Source organism: Blennius ocellaris (assembly GCF_963422515.1).
Source record: "Blennius ocellaris genome assembly, chromosome: 1".
Lineage (NCBI taxonomy): Eukaryota > Metazoa > Chordata > Actinopteri > Blenniiformes > Blenniidae > Blennius > Blennius ocellaris.
In genome coordinates, this window is record NC_137650.1 from 12292846 (window position 1) to 12312901 (window position 20056).

Consider the following 20056-nt stretch of genomic DNA (forward strand, 5'->3'; position numbering starts at 1 on the left):
GCCAAGAGAGCCTGTGAAAATCCCTGTAACGCTTTCATCTCGGGTTCAGCGTGAAATATATTCAACATTTTCTTACTTCGAGTGTTTTTATGTGCGCAAAAGTAAGTACACCCAAGTCTCGCAATGAAACCTTCATGAAATGATACCTTTTAATAAAGACAATCGGCAACCAAATACCACATAAAGTTGATTTTGAGTTTGAGATTTCATGTCATATTTTGAATGAAGAAAATTAGCCCCATGAACGACTAAGTACACCCAACCACTGTCCCATAAAATCCATCAAACTTAACTCCTTAAAATGTAGGAGACTTCCACCTTTGCTGTTAATGCTCCACTTTCTACAGTATGATATCCTCATGGTGAGCGCTGAAGACCGTTTATACCACCGTGTCGTTTGTAACCGCAGTCAATGGCACAATACTTGAAAATAGCAGGCATTACCTTGATATCGTCTCATGCCGGAAACAGGTGTATATTTTAAAAGGACAGAAGAGGAGTGTGATTTACCAGCAATGCCTTAGTCACAGCTGTGATCTGCAACAGATTCTGAGAATGAAGTGTCTCAAAGAGCCATGTTCTGAGCTGGAAATCAATACTTAGAGGTATTACTGTGACTCTATAGTTCAGCCTGTTCTTTCAAGTGACCGGGCTTTTTTCTTGACTCCTGGCTGGCTCCTAAAATTGTCCAAACATAACAGCGAGGTAGATTTTATTTTTCCTGCCACACAGACGTCAGAATTCTACTCTTCCCACCCTGAGGTTTCACTGTGACATTAATAACTGTGATTTCATCCAGAAGTGTGGGCTCACTTGCTGGCAAAGCTCTGGGATTTTTTCTTTTCTTTGCCAGAATTATATATATATATATATATATATATATATATATATATATATATATATATATATATATATATATATATATATATATATATATATATATATATATATATATATATGTAAGCTCCATTCAATTCATGTCAGTCAAAAGATCCCAAAAGAAAGGCTGCACTGAAGCCTGGTTTTAAAATACGTGCCATACCAATTAACTACTTTCAATATGTGACGGGATTTACAGGCTCTAATTAATCTTGTTGATGCCTGAAGGAAAATAATGGCCGGCATAAACAACATACATTTCTATCAGCGGCTGTAGAACTGAGGATCAATTTCCCCTCACATATCATAACGCATGGATTAAATGCTGAAAGGTAAAATCATTTTAAAACTCTATAACTGCAAACGAGAAACACCCAAGGTGTTGACTTTGCAGGCTGCCACTCAGTTGATAGTCTCTTTTCTGAAGTGTTGAATGCCGTTTTGTCATTTCTGAGCCTCTTATTTTTCTGAATATTTTATTCTCTGACCTCCACAGAGAACAACATGTGTCCCCGCTCCTGGAGATTACTGCAGAAGGCGTTCAGAGCCAGCAGAGGGCAGTTTGAACCACCAGAGTTTCTTTAGTTCTAGGTTCTCGTCTGTTTTCAAGGTGTGTGCAGTCACGACCAGAAAGCAAGCATGGCACTCTGACCATATAGTGCATTACAAAGGGCTGGACGCAAGTAATTGTGATTCATGCTTTAAAGACAGGTGGTGAGAGTTTCCATCGGTGATCATTGAAAGACAGACTGGTTCGTCATGCAGTCCCAGCATGACCAAAATAAAACACAAAAGAGAGCCAGTCAGTACTGCATGGCCTGCAACTTGTTTAGTGTTGCACGTGACAGTCATCCAAACACAGAGGGCTGAATTGCTACAACTCATGATTTATCGTTGATCTTTGAACAGTTATCAGTCCCACGGGAGGGAAATATGCACAGCTGCTGGTTACTGCTGGGTAAGGCACGCCACAATGAGTCTGAGCTGCCCGTGAAGGGCGGGGTGGTTCATCCAGGGTACAAATGAAAGTGAACAACATGGACAACAGCTTTCACCTTCCGGACCGGGCTACGGGTGAATGGATCCACTTCGAAGTGGATAATGTCAACAATGTTATTTTCTTACATACTATTTGCTGGATTTAATTGATGTTCTAAACAAAGAAATGACAAAAAGTGGAAGATTTTTCAATTAGATGTGATCTGAACAGTACTAAACAGTGAAATCAGGTGAAATCTAAATCAAATGTCACTGAGATGCAACACAAATAAAAATGTGACTTAGCAGCATAAAGTAAACCAGTGAAATTAACTTTATTTTCCTAAGAGTTTCCAACCGGGGAGCATGACCAAAGGGCTAACAGTTTATTTTCATTTAATTTCCTCTTCATCAGTTACAGTACTTTCACATGTCTGTTTCTATGCAGAAGTTTGTGACAAAGTTTTCTCCTCTTCAGCTCATGACTCTGCCTTCAAAATAAAACAAAGGTTTCGTGAGTGTTGTACTTCACACCGCCACTAGGAATTGTCTCCACACTTCAGTCACATGTAAACAAGTAATGCACATTTAGTCACAACTGTCGATATTGTGACGTTTCAAAATGCAGCTTCATAGAAACGATGCTCACAAATAACAACATACTACTTTCACGTTTCAGAATTCATGTTTGCGCCTCACTTTAGTCAGTTTTACTGCTGCATATTCACTAATGAATGAATCCACCCGTCTTCTATTCCACTTTATCCTGTGCAGGGTCACAGGGGGCTGGAGCCAATCCCAGATCCTGGACAGGTTGGCCTGGCCACACTGAGGTGTGCTGGTTATCAGGCTCCCTCTAAATCTATGCATATTAAGCAATTAACAAATAATACCTTTTCTCAATCGAGCAAGAAGCACATCTGAGTCTGCAACTAAAACTCACTCATGATGATGCAATAAAGATTATTTTGTCGTTTTAATTTCTCCGTTACACTTTTTCGACCGCTGTTTTAATACGACAAAGTTTTAGCAGCATGTATAATCATTTGAGTTACATAAAAACTGTGATAATTCCGATTAAACACGTTGCGATCAGATGGAAGTGGTGTAACCTGGTTCAGAATCTGATCAGAGTCCTGACCAGACTTTATACAAGGCAAATGCTTCTCTTGTTCAATTAGTCTCATTGACAAATCAATGATAAGCTTGAGGGTAAATGTGTTGTATCATGCAAGCATATCATACTCAGTTGAGTAAAATCATTATTGAATTGATCCACTGACTGACAAGTGAAAAAGGAAAACTTTTGTTGTGTTTTGGGTGTTTGTTTCCATGACAACTGTGCTTTGAAGAACGAGAAAACACAACTTTTTGAAAACTGCTCCCAAGGTGGAACTTTTTGAAAATGCTCCAGCTCTGTGTGAGCAGAAAACACAACTTTTCTGACATGCTGCTACTGTGCATGCACACCACAGCCATCGTAAATGGTTCTCCTGGACATGCGCAATAACGACAATGGCGGAGTGGTGTGACTCCCAGTCCATATTTGGTGATTTTATAGTTGATAATAATAACATAATAATAATTCAACATCATGGTCTGTCTGTACGACTGTCAGTGTCACTAACTACGCGCATGTGAGTGGTTTTGTTACAAAAACAACCAACAGCACCCACTCGTGGCTCTACATGATAACTACATAATTTTCAGGGTTTCTGTCATTTTTGTGTTAACTCATATCATTTTCCAAATGTTGCCAAGTAAACGCAAACCTTTTCTGAAACAAGAACGCAAACAATATGTGTTTCCACTTGGATTGTTGTTAGGAATACAAGGCCTGAATCAGATGATATTCCTTCTGTATATAAACTGGCATAAACTCTATTAAAACCAACAATCTGACCTTTCAATAGGCAACACATTTGTTTTATTTTTATTTTTTCTCCACCCCTGAAGGTTCTTTAATTGTGAAAGCCTCACGGAGGATGATGACGATGGAACTCTGCTAGCTTCTTCCTCAAACCAAGGAGTGGCCACGATACTTTGTCCCAATCCAGACAGCCACACTTCCCCAACACTTCTCGCCATGTTTCCCGTGTCTGCGCGTGTTTCCAGTGGAGAGAAGTTGGTGTGTGGGACTGGAACTTAGTCCCGGAGCTCGGGGTTACACTCGGACTTCGTCCCCCCCCCCAACCCCACGCGAGCAGCGCCCGTCCCGGCGCAGACCGACTCCTCCCTCCCTCCCATTGAGTTGTCCGGGGAAACACTTAACTGTAAACTAAAGTCAGTGGTTCGGTTCCCGGACGGAAAGCTCGTGACCTCCGGCCCCGTTGTTGTCCCACTGCCGCCCGGCGGAACCTGCTTCATCTCCTCCACCGGGACGCACCGGCCCCCCCCAGCTCTCTCCGGCGTCCCCCAACACGGAGGATTATTATGCGCTTTAACGCTGCTGCTTGTTCACGCTGAGCTTTAACTGCTGGAGGTAAGAGGAGCCGCCAACGGCTCGTTATTTCCCGGGACCTGAATGGAGTCTGCGGCTTTCTGAGTGTTTTTTTTAATTTTGGGTTTCTTTCTTTACTGAAGTTGGTTAATGGCTGCCGGGGGGGTGGGTGGGGTGGTGGGGTTTAACTTGTTGCTCGGTAGCCATGACATCCTCCTTCGGGGAGCTGCGGGGCCAAATGTGGGCGACTCGCTCTCACGTTTTCTGGGCCGAGCCGAACCGAGCCCAGCCGGGAAGAGCCGAGCCGTGTCAGTCTGAGCCGAACCGAGCCGAGATGAAGGCTTGAAAAGAGCGAAGAGCATGAAGGACAGGGGGACCCAGCATGGCTGGGCCTCAAGCAATAAGGTTTATCAACAACATGTGAAGTCACTAAACAAGCAAGATTTATATTTAAACATGTCACAATTAAATAAATAAAAAAAGAAGAAGAAGACACTTAATGTGAGTTCAGCTCCAATTCACCTGTTGGCATTAATGAAGAAACATTATCAAACTGTACTGAGTATCACCACAGCTACTAACAACTACATTCTAAAATTAAAAAGAAAAGTTAACCCAAACAATAACATGATGGATCAAAAAGTTCAATGGTATGAAACATTGCATCGATAATTAAACATAAATAGCAAAACAAAAACAAACGAGGCAAAAGAGAATGTTGACTGTTGGGATTAAAAAGAAACTGAATGTATAATTAAAGTAAATATTATTAAAAATCAATTACACCCAACAACTTAGCTGTATCAAGTAAACATAAATCTAATTAAAAAAGAGGGTGAACACAAAACCACAACATTCATAAAAAATATTTAGCAGCATTCCCAATTAAAAATCAAAATGGAATAATTTAACTTGAGATAAACATTTTAATAAAGTGATAAAGGTAACAATTTATGTGATCCCTAAGTTGAAGAAAATATTGAGATTTCAAATAAATTGCAAAGCGAATGCCTGAAATGCCTCAATATATTGGAATTTACCCCTAAATATTAAAACAATATAAACAAAAATCATAAATATTCTGATATGTACTATATAATCTGCCTAAAAATCTAAAAAAAAAAATATATATATATTTTTAACTTTATTGGCCAAGGCCTTTTGGAAGATAGCAACTCAATATATCTTGACAGTTGTTTCCTACAACTTGATGAGCACTGACACTCATCACCATATAAAATATGATCGATTAGTGTTTCTATTTGGGGTATCATCACTATTTGGCACATTGACGTATTTGGGAAGCCTGGACCACATCCTGTTTGTACAGCTGCGAGACAGGATTTAACGCCATGCTTTATTTTTCATGCTATTGTTCAGTGAAGCCGGTACCTGACTCATTCTTTTGCAGCTTGAGCTGCTCCTCGTGCATCACCATACGGCCAGGTTCGCTTTGAAACGGCACCCGAGGTCTCATCTCCACTTACAGTGTTCCTTCAATTCAATGCCACTCTCTCAGGGCCCCAGGACAGGCCACCGCAGGGAAACTGATCGGGGGTCTTTTTAAGTTGAATTTCCCTCAGGGGAAGTCAGACACAATCCGTGTTACATATTTCCAGTGTCTTGCAGGATTATCTCCTGCCTCGAAATCAGAACTAATCTGACAAACTCTCCTAATACCCACACTAACACCCATGGTAATAATGTTGGATTCCACGCTACATTTTTTTTTTTTTTCTCCCACTGATCCCTGGTTTTAAGAAAGTTTTTAAAGAAATCAAGCAGACTGGGGATGGATAAGACTGCATGCAGCTGCCATATCGCCTTATGTGATCTCAAGTCTTTATTCCTCAAACATTTTGTGACGAGTCATTTCGGAGATTTCGTCCAGTCATCGTTGACTCAGTGGAGCAGGCCTTGGTGTCCATCAGGCAGCCTGGTTATTGTATTTCTCACGTGACTCCGTGCGGAGGCTTTTCCCCTGTAAATCTGACTCAGTGACTGTGAATGTAGGCAGCGTGCTCGCCGCCCCCCCCCCCACGTTCTGCTCTGCACAGGAGGTGACAACTTGAAACAAGGAAACAGTCCCCTTGTGACTCCTTCCCGAAGGCTGTTACACTGTAGGTGTGTCGGATTTACCAAACCAATTCACGCACTTACTGATAGCTTAAAGGTTAACTTTTATGTATCTGAAGTTAACCACCTTGGTAATGCAACAGGGGTTCAGGAAGTTTCGTTACCTTACTTATCAGCAGTTTGGCAGCCAGCTGTATCTACACAAACCCCGGCTTATAGTTAGCCTGGTAAATTTAGACACGCGGACCACCCAGCTCACAGCTCATCGACTTTCCACTTGTCCTTCTACTTTTAGGACATTACATCTGCTTGAATCAGGTCAGTGGGTTCAGAAGAATCTGGCCAATACGATACACGTCAGAGCTTACGACTCTATACATCACTATAGACTTGACCCTATTATGACTTGGATGTGTGGATTTAATTTGACTTTTTGGCTGCAAAATGGTCACAAAATGTGAAATTAGTGAGCTTCTTTCTGTTGCTGATGCTATTGACTATCTGGTCTGTGATTGGATGGTTATATATCAAGAGTCCCGGGGAGCAAGGACTTGCTGGTTATAAGAAATAAGCATTCAGCCTCTTCAGAACAAGTGACAGAAAGGCAACCCAAGAGTAATTAAAAAAAAAAAAAAAAAATCCTCATTGCACTTCAGCCCAAATATAGATTTTGATTTGGTACAGTATCTCAGGGAATTGATCCGCTAAATGGAAACACATTTTTGTTTTGACAAGGCCAGTTTGACCAGCTACAAGTTTTAAATGAAACAGACTGACACGGTGTGTATTCAGGGCAAGGAAGAGAGAAAAAAAAGTGCAATAGTTCAGTGCAAATGTTTGACAGAGACGACATCTTTTGGTCTTTTCTTTGGTGAACTTTACTCCTAAAAACCTTGACTTTTGTTGCTTATTCTATTCAGATGGTGGCTTCCTAAAAAAAAAATGAGTCATGTAATCACCTCTGATGGTAAAACTGCTTCTACAAAACAAGTTTCATTACTTAGCGCAGCGACATAACCTCAGAACATTTAGGCCACATCTTGTGTCAGCGTCACATGATGCCATCCTTCTTCGATTAATAAGAACCTTTTCTGAAGCTTCTGTGGGGGGGGGGTTACTTCTGCTTGTGTTTTACCACAATACTGCTCTGAATGCAGAGTAGTTTCCCGCCTCTGCGGTTATTTTTTGTCTGGGTTTTATGTCAAATTCTCTCAACGACTGGCAAGTCCTCCCACTGAGCACCGGTCATGATTTAATGTTAAGACCAGTTCAGTTGTTGAAAAGTTTTGATTGAATAACTGCAAATAATAACTGGAGCTATTTCAGTCACCTTTCTTGAGCAGGAGTTTGATCACGCTCATAAAAAAAAAAAAAAAAAAAAAAAAAATGTGTGCAGGGTGTGTGAGAGTTTCCCCATGTGTGTGTTGGTGGCTGCCGAGAGAGGAGTGTGCATTGACGCGCACACAAGTGGGCGTGTGCATCACAATGAATTGTGTGTTCAGTGAACCACATGTGCATGACTGAGCAAAATGGCACATGGAGGGAAATTTGATTCACTGCTCCGCGAGTCTGGTCAGGTTTAGGTCAAGGTGAGCGTGCGCTGGACGAGAGTAATGGCGAGTGGACACCGGGAGGGCCGGTAGTTGTTATGCTGTCATGTGTGAAGCATAGTTAACATCGATAACTGGACCTAACGGAACAAGTCAACCAATCAATGCCATATTTAAAGAGTGTTGTACGGCCATAGCAAGCAGGAACCTGCATGACCTGTGAACCAGTCCCTGGTGTGTTGCTGCTCTGATAGATGTTTGCTGCAGTGGTTTCTGTGCCGTCTCCTGCCGCGACTTGTTTTGTTCGGCAGTTCGGCTTCTCCAGCTCGTGAGGGTTATAAGAGCAGGTTTTTATACACTGGTGCTGACACTCTGTGCACAAAGCCTGATTATCATTATGGCTGCTGTGTTCATTGAATCCCACTGGATTGTGAGCAGGCTGTTTTAAAGAGCAGAAGTCCTGGAAAAAAAAAAAAAGGTGAAAGATCCTGTGAACACTGGTTTTCTTGGCCCTTGCTGATTATGCTATATTTACTGTGACAGCTCCAGTTGTAGCCACTGTTACAGGCAGTGGTGGCCTTGTGGCAATAGAAGCAAGGTTTCAATCGGAGGTTCACACATTAGAATCCCACTGTGGACATGTCACCACTCTGGGTCCCTGAGCAAGACCCTTGACCCCCCCATCAACTCCCCGGAGTGCCTTGATGTGATAACCCACTGCATCCTGGGATGGGTAAATGTAGAAAAAGTTGCCTGTTGCCCCTTCTTTTTTTGAATCAGTGCTTTATGATGTTGCAACACCAGCTGTCATGATGTGATGAGATTCTATTAAGAATTACCTCCAGTTAGCTGTTTTAATGTTTTCAATGCATAAAATCTGTGAGGATTATGCAAATTTAAAACATGCAATGTGGTTTGGATCGAAGCATTTGGGTTCAATGTACTGGTTGTTGCATGACTTTTGAAAGTACCCTTGTTTTTGTTTTGTGGAATTTCGAATTGTCTTTGTCCACTTGGAGAGTAGAAGTTGTAATATTCGTCACCGTAAAGGCAGAATGCAGATTTTTAACTCTTGATAGCTTGCAGGACTCCGGCTTGAGCTTTTAATAGGGCTGTGCAGTCTTAACATGTTAGGATAAAGAAGTTGTCAGTGATTTCATGTGACGTGATTCCAAGTTATGAGTTCAGAGACGGTTGGAATTCAGCCTTAACTCGGCACACCATGAATTTTAGGTATTTTAAAAATCCTGAAATACAGTTCGTTGTAGTTCTGCTCTCCCAAAAAGCTGAGGAATGCGAGGCAAGCTGCTGAATTGGAGAGCCAACTATTATCTAAATAACCCCATCGCAGCACAAGTATGACTATTCAGAAGGTTTTTACTTGGTATCCATGTTTTTTGTTCCAAAATGTGACATTAGTTCCCACCGTCTCTTCAGCAGATGACATTAACCCGAGTGACAGAAAGTGAGACTGAGCTGCAGCGGAGTTGTTGCACTGCCAACTCCCAATAAGCCAGTAAACATCCATCCACAATTATATTGTTATTCACGAGACTGAAGCTATCGGGAGAGAAGTAGGTTGTGTTTCCACGAAACAAAATCCCATTAGTTTGCCCCTACCCGCAAAACTTGGGCTCACTCTGGAGGCCGTCCACGTCAGAAAATATGTATTTAGCTTCCGAGACAAATGAAAGAGGAGGTGGCCTACCATTTGGAGTGCTGTAAATTTCCACGAGGATTCTGCTGGCTCCAAGCTGAACCCAGCCAATTTCTCATCGCCTCAAACCCCTTCATTTAATGATGATGGGGGATATGCGCAGTGTTGGCCTTGTAATTACCGAGCATTTACCGTAGAATGGAAACATTAGAAGAAGTCTTGCAGGTACCAGTTCATCGCGCAGCGCTGCCTCGGGGAGAGCTTTCTGTGTGCCTGGGAGGGCGATAGCTGAATTCCCCCTGCTGATATTCACAATAAAGCCTTGACTTAGTTTTTGTTAAGACTGGAATCGCTGGAATCCTCTCAGCACGCCAAACAGCAGCCGCACTCATTGTTCCAAAACAGCAGTCCTCTCCAGAGCGTCCAAACTTTGTGCCCTACGGTGGTTTTTCTTCTCTCCTGGAAATTATCGAGCAGACTTTGCCGTTAATTGTTAATTCGCCTGTGGTGATGCAAAGGTTTGCCGTCAGAGCTCCAGCTGGCTTTCCACAAAAATGGGCAAACTTGTTTTCTTCAAGTTTGGCTCAAAATGAAGTATTTACCATTATCTGGTACCAGCAGAACCCTGTAAGCTGGTCAGGACACCAAGACATCAGCATTCTGGGGATGTTCCTGGGGACTAATTACTTTGTCGACGAAACAAGCATTTCATATGGGAGCAGGTGACGAGTCTAAAAAGACAAATGTTCACAAAAGTCCAGCGCTGGGTGTTCAAGTCATCATATTCCTTTAAACTTTCCTTTAAACACCTTCAACAAAGTCGTTTGGAAGCGGACATTGCAAAGTCATTGTCTTCTCAGACTGTGAAGGTTAGAAACCAAACGTTTGAGTTAAAGGTGCTTCTGCATTGCTCCTGTGGAGTGATTCTATGCTGGGCTTTAACAGCCCACGTGATACCCCACACTCCTTTCCTTTTTTTTCTTTATTTTCTCGGCAAAAGTATCACTGGACCACTCTGGTTTTGCAAGGCATCACTCATCCAGTTTCCACCATAATGTTTTGAAACTGTGGGCAAGGAGACTGTTTAGTTAAGCAGCCTGGTACATGAGTAAAACACTTAATTGATTTAACCAACTAATATTTCTGGTGCCGATTGGCTACCGGGCACACGTCCAATGCATTGAACCAAGTATATTTTCCTTTATACCTGTGTTCCGGTTGAGCAAAAGGAATCTCGCGACGATTCCTACAAGCATTCGACGATGAAGTAACTTTTTGTTGAAATACTACCAGAATATATCTTTGAGGCGTTGTCCTATGGACAGAACCAAAGCTTTTGTGTGTTAAAAGATTAGGACGCAAATAAAGAAGAAACAGGACATGTGATGGAGGGTTCAGGTTCTGCGGCGCCACCAGACTGGATAGTCAGGATGCGTTACGTACAACCCAAACTGCGTATTTACTGTTGGATTTAGACTGGAGCTGGAGAAAGTGATCTCCTGTCTACTTGCTGAAGACTTATTTCAGTATGCAGGTGAAGTTTGTGATTCCTACCTGTGAGCATGATCCAGCTGTGCCCAGTGGGGATCCGAGACTCGGGTAATACCAGGTGTAAGGGAGACCCGTTGGTTCTGTTTTTGTGAGGCGACTTGTTTGATTTTTACGCTTTTTACAAGGCGACGACAGCGAAGAAGTCGCATTACAAAAAGGGGCGACGCGTCTGAATTTTCAGCCTCGTTTAATGCCAGTGAGTTATATTTAGGAACATAATTTTAATATTAATTTCAACTCATTTTAGAGTTTGCGCCTCACTTCAACATAGGCCTTCACTATAAGGAAGCTCTTTCAATAAAGCTCTGACTAATCCCATGCAGAAGCAAATTGATTTACATTTTACTTCACTTGATGCATTGCAAACCAAATATGCAAATTTTATAATTGACTAATTTTTTGTGGAATTAAGCAGTTGGAAGCCTCTGTACATTCTGTCAGTGTTCCGATTAAATGTGGCCAAAGTTTAAAATAATGAGGTGTGAGTGAATAATTGCCATCATCTGCTCCAGCGGACCATGTAGAACTGTTCTGTACTGTTTTTCACAAAGCACGCGGAGGATTGTGAACACAGGCGGATGTCTTATCTATTTTTCCAGCGCGGAGGAAAAGAAAAATCATATGCTTGGGCAGCAACAAGTAACCATCACTCCACCTGTTTCCAGAAGATATACGAGCTTACATATTGTTTTGCTGTTAAGTTTTTGCACCAATATCGGAACCAATGCTTTAATGTACGTTCGTTCCCGTCGGCAGCCGGAGACATCATTTTCCCAGGAGCTCCATGTCAGGAGACACCAATGCCAAAAGTTAGGACTGTTGAGGTCAAGAGTTTTTCGCGTCCCTGCAAATAAATTTAATCAATCCTTCTCAAAACATAAGAACTGCAAGTACCTGCTATAAAAAAAAATAAAATAAATGGTTGTCATATAGCGGCTTTATCTGATGGGTTGTTTTTTCCAGTCAGCAGTCAAACCAGTCAGGGGTGGAAGTTTCATTATTCTCTTGACAGGAGCATCTGCACCTCGTTGAAAGAGCGTGAGGTTGTGTCACGTGATGACGTTTCAATAAACCGTGTTAACACAACAACCGCGGCGAAAAAGACCCTGGTTCGGGTAGGGGGAGGTAGAGAGAGAGACCCAAAGCTTAATCTTTTGTCCATGTCACAAAGCTCCAGATGACTAAACTAATGACAGCTTTACTGCCTAACATTTTTTAACTCTATTGGAGTATTTTCTCTTCAGAAGTTGCAATGAGTTCTGTCCCTGTATTGTATAGAAGTGTATATTTCAAAGTCACATCCAGCCAGTTCCGAGAAGGTCTTCATAAATGTATAAGCAGCTGGTAGCCATGCATGATTGGTAAAAACAAGTGCGCGCACATGCTCCGAGCCGCAGCAGTGCACTGCAGACACCTGACCTGTGGCCTACAGGCTCCGCCTCCTCACTCTGACATCAGGGATTTGATCAGCCTACTGTCTGTGTTAGCACAAAGCCATATTTAGCTCAGTGTAATCAGTGCAGCGAGAGCTCGCATGCCTACTGAGGATACCTGCCGAGTATAAACACACCTGCTCTCTCTGATGGATTTAAAATGAATTTACCGTGCACCTGAGGGAGTCCGCTGGCAACCGTCATCATCTAATACACTGTGGGTAAGGTTCCCCCCCCCCTCCCCATCGCCTTCACGGGCGTCTCAGTTGGCCCGAGAAGAAAACGCTTTTAAAAGTTGCTCCTCGGTTCACAGTGGCGGAGTTAAAAAGACCGATCAAACGCGCAGCTTTTTTTTTTAATTGTCTTTGATTAGCTGTTGCGATGACGACCAAACAAAAGCATACGTGAAGCTTCTCGCTGAATTTGCAGGTTTGTCTTCCTTGTTTTTGTTTTTCACGCTGCTCCCCTGGGCAAAGTCTCACTGTGATGCACCTGGAAACGCCTGCCTCAGAGATAAGGCTCTGTGGGTTTAATGGCAACACGTGTGACCACTGTTAGAGCTGTAATTAGTCTCACCTTACGGGAAATTACTCTTTATCTCGGCGTGCACACTTTTTTGCAAATTTTTTGTTTGCGAAAGCTAAAAATTCATGGTTTCACACTCCCGATTACATTATTATGTACTGTAAGACATTTTCAGAGAGAAAGCAATATGGATACATTACATTTACAAACATTGTCGAAATGTTGTCAATTTATGAGTCAATAGAAATGTTCATCTTCAGTAATTAGTAATGTTTTCCTCTTATTTTGCATTTTGATACGTTCCCCTTCATTTCAACACGTTTTGCATTTTGTTTGTTTGTTTTTGGGTTAGGGTTATACCAGGAATTTTCCATCTTGAAACAGTTTTGTTCACTTGCATGTCAATGTCCAAAAAAATGCAAAATCCTCTATTTTCTATAATTAAGCTGTTTTAGTAGATAAGGAATGATATAAGGCTGGGTTTTGCTCAGGTGCCAGTACAGCTTGGCTTTTTAGACTGCTGCTGTAAACATATGGAGAAAAGAAGGTTTGTCACATTTAAGATATGTTCATCTCACCAAAGAGAAAAAAAAAAGAAATCATGAGTTTTGTGCACCAACACAACCAAGTTGTAGAAGTAAAAGGCTAAAGAGAAACTAAATCATATTGACATGACTTCAAAAGCTTCCACTATCTCTTACATACAAGTGTTTTCCCTTTATTGCATTTCACAAATAGAAATGAGGAAGTTTGAGAAATAAAATGGTCTGAAAACTTGAGGACAAATGACGGAATAGGGTTAGGGTAATCTAAAAAGGTTAACTCAACGCAAAGGAGCTGGTCCTTGTTGTAACGTCTCTAAGAAGCTCTGTGTCATTGAATCCATTGCTAATCACTTGTCTTTTAAATTCAGAGTACTGTATCTAAATGCCAAACTCATTAAAACAAAAAAAGTGGCAAAATGGCATCAGATGTGCACAAACTATTTAATGGATGCGTGTGTATTTTTGTAGCACTCATCCCTTGGTGACTTCACAAAACTTCTGGGTATTGTCGGTAAATCACACCCCAAAATAAACTCCCTCACTCTCAGTTTCTCGATGGTGTGGCGACATGTAAGCTATTTGGGTTGTATATTGTAGAACGTGTGTTTACCAAAGAGAGGGTGAAAAGTAAACACGTTTTTTGTGTGTGTGTGTGTGTGTGTGTGTGGGTAATTTAGAGTTTGTGATTGACCAGTCTTGCATGTTTCACTTTCCTTCAGAAGCAGCAAAACCTGATCTATTTGTTTGCGCCAACCACAAAACCACAACACGGTATCAATCAAAGATTCCCCCCCGCAAAAAAAAGCATAGCTTTTGTTCCATCATTGCTCTTTGAAAGGTTTAAACTATCGTTAAAATGGAAGTCTGCAAAGTTCTTTGTGCACAATGCACATCGGCCATTCGTGCAGTGGGGGTGATATTAATCTGTCCAGGCCTGTTGTGTGAAGCTGGGGGTTCGTGCTGCTCGGGATTCTCCTGGCTAAACCTCTTACCTCCCAAATGGGCCTAACAAACACTTTCCTTTTCTCAAACTCTCCCGTCTCCCTGGCTTTCATCCTCGTTTTTGGGGTTTTTTTTTTTTTTTACTCCGTCATCTTTTCAGTGTCAGTTTGTTATCTCGCTCACCATGCTCGAATGAGTAACTGCGGTAAGTTGACAGTGAAATGTCCTATTGATCATTTTGAGAGATTTTCCTCCGGCCTTCGCTTCGGTAAATAAAGCCAAAACGCACACTGCTCACCGAGCCAGTCGGGAATCTGTCAGAAATTGGATTGTGCATTTGAAACTGAATAGAGCTGGATTGAAAAGGGAGTTGTTGTTCTGTTGATCTTGTGTTGATTTTTTTTTTTATTTTTTTTTTCTCCCAGGTTCAATTTCAGAAAAAGTGGCAAAGTCAAACTATTGTGTAAAAAGCTTTGGAAACAGAGATGGGCAGAGGAGGGCATTAGACCTGCGGAGGGGGAGCTATTTAAGGCACAGGTCCTGATTACAGGCTGGCCCCCCCCTGTCCGTGCCTCCCAATAAGATAATGCTATCTGGGCCCACAGGTATTTGGTTTCAGTGGAGAGGGTAATAACTGTCACCAAACACTGAGGAGACCTTTCATCCCCTGGCCTTGTGTTGTCAGCCAGCGTTTGTGTGCAGCCCCGGCACAGAGGCGGCTTTTGTGCGGCAGGGTGAGGTCGCGTCACCGCGAAGGCCTCATATCTGTCCGTGGAGACAATGCTCAGGTTTGATTAAATCAAACAGCCATGACTATCTAAATGGCAGTCAACACAGTGTGTCCGAGTTTCTGTGGCCGGCGTTGTTGAGGAGGTGACGTCGCCTTGACTAATTTAGCCGTGCCCACGAAGAGCGGAGCTGATAATGAACCGTAAAAAGAATCCTACAAGGGTTCAACATAAAGCAGACGGATGTACTTTGCTCTCAAATTTTTTTTCCTCCCCCCCTTTTTCCTGCTGTGGGTGAATGTCATGTCATCGTGGTGGCCGAGTAACTTGCGGTTAACCAGAGGGGAGGGCACACGAGAGGTTAAACAAACTTCTGAGTTAAACATCAAACCCAGTTTAACCACACAGTGTTCTAACGCTCCCTCAGTCGACACGATTTAGGGCTTTGATAGGAAATGTGAAGGGGAATATTGTGTTGGGGACTTTAAACTGTTCAAGGAATCTAAATTTCACATGTTTGCTTGCAGTATTGGATTTATCAAGCAATATTCTCCTTTTTCCATCGGCCGAGCTGAGATGTGAGGCCATAACCTCTGCTCAGATACGACCTCCACCTCCAGTCAGGATGCGAACCGTCTTGCATTCTCCACAAGTTTCGGTGGCAGTGCTCATTGGACTGTTGAGCTACGCATTGTGGGATGACCCGTGCTTCGGCCATATGGATAGATACTGTGAAGGAAAGTGTGAAACTCGCTGCCAAATCAAGATCCAATTCAAATAGATTTTCTGTATGTCTCAATTGTACTCACTCACAGCGACGCAAAACAGCAAAAACACATGGTCTATACACTTTATTTAGCAAATGCCTGAAGGAGATGGAATTCAATTGGTCTATGGTGCAGTGTTGCATTAATTCTTCTAAACTTTCTGCGAAATGTATCAAACTGTACAATACAGTCAATGAAATTGGAAGCTATGCTACCGAAAAGGGAAACACAATATATAGAATAGAATGGCTAACACCCAAAAATGTAAAGGTTTGTTGGATTTTAGTGGTTACTGGAAACACAATAGCCTATTTACAGTTATTTATGCTCTAATAACTGACAGTGGAGCCTCTCAACAGTGTTTTATCTATTCATTCAGCATAGGAAGTGAGATACAATCACTTACTGTCACTCTCAAAATCTCAGCGTTATTTATAGTTGAGCAAAACATACATCTATATCAATGCTGACTGCAATATGGAGATTACTTAAGATGCCAATTTTGGAACCAAAAAGGAAATACAAGATAGGGTTGGAAAACAAGGCAATGGGCTTCCTGTTTGTTTCAGCAACAGGTGTTTCCACTTTGTGTTTCTCCCTCTCGAGTAGGAGTAGATGCTTCCGCAGCCCAGATATCTAAAAAGTTTGTCTTCAGTTGATGGGGTGCATTTTTTTTCTTCAAATATCTATTAAGAAAATACATATGTGAAAAAAAAAAAACCAAAACAAAACATGGAATTCCCAAAAGTAGCTTTTGCCCAGTAATTTCTTCAGCACTACATAGTGGAAAACCTCAATTGGTTGTATTATTTCCGGAAACTAGATACTAGTTATTGGGATAAATGCAACAGTTACTTAATTGTGAATTGACATGATTGTGTCGAGCCTGAGAAATCCCTCACTTCCGAGTCAGATGTTGATTGAGTTTGGTATGAAACTGTTATTTTTGGAGCTGCAAAGATGAATTGCATGCTGACGCTCCAAACTATAAGGATGTGTTTCAGTCTTCTCTACTTCCACAGGCAATTTAAACAACAACAACAAAAAAATAGATTCTCTACAAATTTACCAAACTTCTTCAATACGAACAAAAAGTGGAAGAGACAGGTTTATAATAAAAGAAGAAATTGGAAGAACAGCTGAAGCCCGTCTTTCACAAGGCTTTGCACTAGTCTGGATGCTTTTCTTGGCACTCTCGTGTGCCATTTGGTGGAGGTTTTTAGCCAAAGCTTCTTACCGTACCAAGAGGCCTGACATCTACAGCAAGACGGACCCGAGTCGGATTTGAATCCCAAAATCTGTCGGCATTTTTTTTTTCCTTAAGTTTCGAATGTATTTTCTTACGGTTTCTGTCGGTAAAAACTGCTTTGAAATTTTTATGTGTTTATGTGACACGTGCATGCATGCAGTACGAGGTTAAAGCGCGCTCAAAAAAGACCAAGGAGGGGAGGTATCCAGGCCAGGTTGTTCCCGTCTACTGTATTTTTGTTGGTGAGGCTCCATAGGTGACCCACAAACTCATTCCTTGCACCCCTCGTGAGACTTGAGCCACGTCTCTTGTTGTTATCGCGGAGCCCTGGTGTTGGATGACACTTCAGGTCTATATCGGGATTCTGTCCCTCTTCATGGGTTTTTCCTTGACGGCAGCTCGCTGTGCAGGGCAGAATTCAAAAGGCTTCGCGAAGAAGCGGCCGCAGGTAACTGTTTTCCCCATAACACGGATCCACATTGGCATTCTTCAAGTTAATTAATGGCCAATGGGAGGTTTTTGACCCAGAAACGCTGCACTCTGAAGCTCTGATCTTCCTAAACACATTTGTAAAGCTATACATTGCCTGTTGTGCAGGTGGAATTCATGTCACCTTTTATTTTTTTATCTTAAGTCTCTTCACCAGATTTCTTTTCTGCTTTTTTGACATTGTTCTTCAATAAAGGGTTGATGCATTTCATGCTCTCTTTTCACAGCCGAGGTAAACATTGAGACCTTGGGACAGGCACTCCAGCACAAACACTTTATATGGCCGGCTTGTTGATGACAGTTGTTGGATGAAGCCTTAATTGCACACTATATCTTTACTTCTATGTCTAGCACCGAGTGGTTTTCAGGGGCACAATGCTCCTGTCTGGTCCTGCCTGATTGCCGGATTGATTTTAAAGTCCGCATTGTTTTTTGAAGGACATTCGATCAATGATTTCATGCACACCCTTTTGGCAGTGATGAAACACCTTGAACTTGAAAGCTGCATGCCACACAGTGCAAGGAGATTTGAGTTAAATAAAATTGAACACAGGGTTTACAAGGTGCCCGGTTCAGAAGGTACAGGGACTCGACACTGTGTATCGCAGTCATGTGCTTCACTTTTCAGTACCTGATGCCAGCCAGACAGGATTGCTAAGCAGCCATTTGCTAAACCTGGGTGTGATAATGATGCTTGGGTTTGGCAGATCTGTGTGAATGGGCACATGAATCATGACCGTGGGGTGGAGGGAGGTTCACAATTTTTGGGTAAAGTTTTTATTTTTGTGAAGCTATAGTAATACTTAAGGTTGTCATGCATTTCCAAGCAACTGCTATAACATTGTCTTGGGACTGAAAAAAAAAGGGTTTATATTGATGGCACTCTAAAACGTCTACCCAGACATCTTCTATTACCAGGCTTTCATATTTGCACTTTCTGCAGGAATTTAGCCTGGTAGTTATAATCCGCTATAGGTGGCGTTTACACAACAACATTTTAAAGTGACAACGGTAAACTTTTGTTGCCTGTTGGCTATTCGTTTACATGACAGTATTGTGAGTCTCTGAAAACGGCATTTGAAATTCTATTTGCCACACTAACATGTGGATCATTTCTTCCATACAGCAGATACGGAGGAGGCCTAAAAAAGAGCTTGAATGTTGACGTCATACTGTTCTCTGCTTTCAGTTGTGTGTGGTCGTATCACAAAAATACATCACCGACTAGTGGCCTGGTAGGCAAATTACATGTTTTTGCTCATAGTTGCTGACAAAATGTTGCCAATTGTACAAAATGAAACCCCACCTTCTGCTTCTTTTTGAGTAATTGACAAATTCCTGGTACAGATGGTTGGATATTGTGCTAATAAACACAGCACTACCACTTTGGTGGAGCTGAGTTTATTAGCAACAGAGATCTCGGCTGAGCTTCCCAACCTAAACTTTAAAAAGGGCGGTCACATCACGACTATAGGGCAACATTGTCATGTTGTCTTGTACTTTAGTCTATAATGTGAAAAATGTAGCTTTCTCTTTGTATCAAACAGTAACTCTCACGGTGTAAAGGCTCGCCGAGCCCATGGTGTGGCTCAACTAATTGCACCAAACCTTGGGTTGGGCGGATGGTTACACAAGAGCAACACGCGTTCATCAGATCTACTGAATTTCATTAACGTTACAGAACTTGCAATGTGTCGCGTGTGGCGGTGCTGGCAATCCTCAGCTGACAGTCCAATTAATGACTTGTGAAGCTAATCCTATTCATCCTCCCATTCACGCTGCAGTCACATGGCTATTATGGCTCATTTTGATAGCCAGGGGACCTGCAGAAGCCATAACAGGTCCATTCACAACCCTTGACTCGGCATATCGCCACTCCCCTCCCAGCATTGAGGGCCTTTTGTCTCTCGATTTATTGGTCTATTTGCGATGGCTCTGCACTTGAACGCGGCTGATTCCCTGCTTCACGCGAGGCCTTACTGCCACAGTGGAAGAATATTCTCTTTCCAGTAGCAGTTCAAAGGCAGTTTCTGCCGTAATAGAGACTCTTAAGGAGTGCGGCTGAAGGCTGGCTGAACCCGGTGTTGTAGAGGGAGTTAATGGCTTGTGTAATCTCTATAAGCAGGTGTCGGGTGGCTGTAGGGTGAGCTGAGGGGATGTCATTTCTCAAGGTTCTTCTGTTACCAAGGATTTTTTTTTTCCAGAAACCCCCCCCCCCCCCTTTTTTTTTTTTTAAAGGAAATTACA

The 20056-nt window shown here is 42.2% G+C and overlaps 1 protein-coding gene across 1 annotated transcript in view; it reads left to right on the plus strand.

Annotated features, from left to right (window-relative positions):
• Window positions 1–3923: 3923 nt before the first annotated feature.
• Window positions 3924–20056, plus strand: part of LOC308148919 (A-kinase anchor protein 13) — a gene marked incomplete at its 3' end in the record, with an annotated part of 57302 nt that continues 41169 nt past the window's right edge. Inside the window, exon 1 of the mRNA XM_080520490.1 lies at window positions 3924–4339. The remainder of the gene's footprint in view (window positions 4340–20056) is intronic.